The sequence below is a fragment of the Camelus bactrianus genome, chromosome 1 (genome assembly GCF_048773025.1).
Source record: "Camelus bactrianus isolate YW-2024 breed Bactrian camel chromosome 1, ASM4877302v1, whole genome shotgun sequence".
Taxonomy (NCBI): domain Eukaryota; kingdom Metazoa; phylum Chordata; class Mammalia; order Artiodactyla; family Camelidae; genus Camelus; species Camelus bactrianus.
The window spans coordinates 63,948,294-63,950,760 of record NC_133539.1 but is presented as its reverse complement, the minus strand read 5'-3'; the positions used below and the strand labels follow the sequence as shown (position 1 = coordinate 63,950,760).

Here is a 2,467-nt window from a genome sequence, read left to right as displayed (position 1 = left end):
CATTCACAGTTTAGGAAGACCACTGCTCCCTCCTTTGTGGTGGTGTGGGCGCCATTTGGCATTTCCTGTGCTCTCCTGGAATGCTTCTGGACAAGCTTCAGGGTTCCAGCTGTCTGAATTGCACTAGTCTCACCCATTCCTTAAGCATGATTTCCAACTTTTCTGCCAATTCTGTGAACACCCCCCCCATTTCCTCTTTTTTTTTTTTTTTTTTTTAAGAAATTCTTTTCTTTAGTGGAGGTACTGGGACTTGAACCCAGAACCTCCTGCATGGTAAGCATGTGCTCTACCACTGAGCTATACCACCCCTCCTCCATTTCCTCTTAACAACAATGTCTTTTCTACCTAAGTCAGCTAACAGGGGCTTCTACTGCCTGAGACTGAGAATTTTGACTGATACATACATCACATGAGGAACGACTGAAGGAGTTGTCAGTACTTGGTCCGAAGCAGAGATGTCTCAGGGAATTGCTGTTTATCTACAGATATCTGAAGGGCTGTCATGTGGAAGAGAAACAGGCTACTCCTGCATGGCTTCAGAAGGCAAAACTAGATCAACAAAGACAGCTCTGGAGAGAAATATCCCAACTCAACACAAGGCAGCATCCGTCAGAGTTCTCAGTCGCAGGCAGTAGAAGCCCACGTTCTTTGTATATTCCAGGTACAAGTCACTTATCAGGTATCTGATTTGCAAAATTTTCTCCCATTCTTTTGATTGTCTTCGCACTTTTTTGTTGGTGTCCTTTGAAGTACAGAATGTTTTTAATGTTAATGAAATCCAACTTACCCATTTTTTCTTTTGTTGTGTGTGTTTTTGGTGTCATACCTAAGAAACCACTGCCTAATCCAAGCTCATGAAGAGTTACCCGTGTTTTCTTCTCAGAGATTTGCAGTTTTAAGTCTTTGTTTTACAGATTCGAGTGTTACAGATTCAAGTCTTTGATCCATTTTGAGTTAATTTTTTGTGTATGATATGACACATGGGTTCAACTTATCCATTTACATGTGTGTATCTAGTTGTCCTAGCACAACTTGTTGAAAATATTATTCTTTCCTTCTTGAATTGTTTTAGCATATGTGTCAAAAATCAATTGACCATAAGTGTGAAGGTTTATTTCTCGACTCTGAATTCTGTCCCATAGATCTGTGTCTATTCTTACACCAGTACCATACTGTCTTGATTACTGCAGTTTCTGTAGTAGGCTTTGAAATTGGAAAATGTGTGTCTTTCAGTGTTGCTTTTCTTTTTCAAGATCGCCTTGACTCTTCTGATTCTCTCAAATTTCCATGTGAATTTTAGAATCAGTTTATCAATTTCTGCAAAGAATCCAGCTAGAATTGTGATGGAGTGCACTGACTCTGTAGATCAGTTTGGGGAATACTGTCATCTTAAAAATATTAAGTCTTCTGATCCATAAACATGGGATTCCTTTCCATTTATTTAGATTGTAATTTCTTTCAACAAAGTTTTTTTTCTTTTATAATTTTCAAAGTATAAATTTTGCATTTCTTTTGTTAAATTTATTCCTAAGTATCTTATCATTTTTTATATTAAAAATTAAATTGTTTTAAAATTTTCATTTTGCTGAGCTCATGCATCAATTCTAATTTTGTAGTGAATTTAAAAAGTTATTTTCTCTATATAAAATCATATCATCTGCAAACAGAGATAGTTTTACTTCTTCATATCCAATCTCAATGCCTTTTATGTTGATTTTTTTTGTCTAATTGCCTTGGCTAGAACATCTAGTACAATGCTGAATAGAAGTGGCGAGAACGGATATCCTTGTCTTCCTGATCTTAGGGGGAAGCAGTCATTCTTTCAACATTAAGTGTGATGTTAGCTGTGAGTTTTTTTATAGGTACCTTTTATGAAGTTTAGGACGTGCACTTCTATTCCTACTTTGTTGAATGTTGGACCCTGAATGGGGGGTGTTGAGTTTTATTAAATGATTTTTCTGCATCTACTGAGATAATCATGTATTTTTTTGGTTTTTATTCTATGGAGATGATAGAGTACATTAATCATTTTTTGGACTTTAAACAAACCTTGCATTCCTGGAATAAGTCTCCCTTAATCATGGCGTATAATCCTTTATCTATGTTGCTGGATTTGATCTGCTAGGATTTTATTGAGAATTTCTGTGTCTGGATTCACAAGAGATATTGGTCTATGGTTTTCTTTTCTTGCAATGTCTTCGTCTGGTTTTGGTGTCAGAAGAATACTGTCCTCTTAGAGTTAGTTGGGAAGCATTTTCTCCTTGTGCTAGTTTTCCATTGCTAGCGAAACAAATCACCACCAGCTGGTGGCTTAAAACCACACAAAGTTATTCTCTCGCAGTTCTGGGAGCCAGAAGTCTGAAATCAAGGTGTCAACAGGGTTGGCTCCTTCTGGAAGCTCTGAGGGAAAATCCATTATATGAGCCTCTCCTGGCATCTGGCAATCCGTGGGGTTCCTTGGCTTGTA

General features: G+C 37.4%; 1 non-coding gene across 1 annotated transcript; it reads right to left on the bottom strand.

The window, feature by feature from the left end:
- Positions 1-235: 235 nt before the first annotated feature.
- TRNAG-ACC (transfer RNA glycine (anticodon ACC)) lies at positions 236-307 on the bottom strand. Its single transcript has one exon. It is a non-coding gene; the product is annotated as a tRNA-Gly (tRNA).
- Positions 308-2,467: the final 2,160 nt, after the last annotated feature.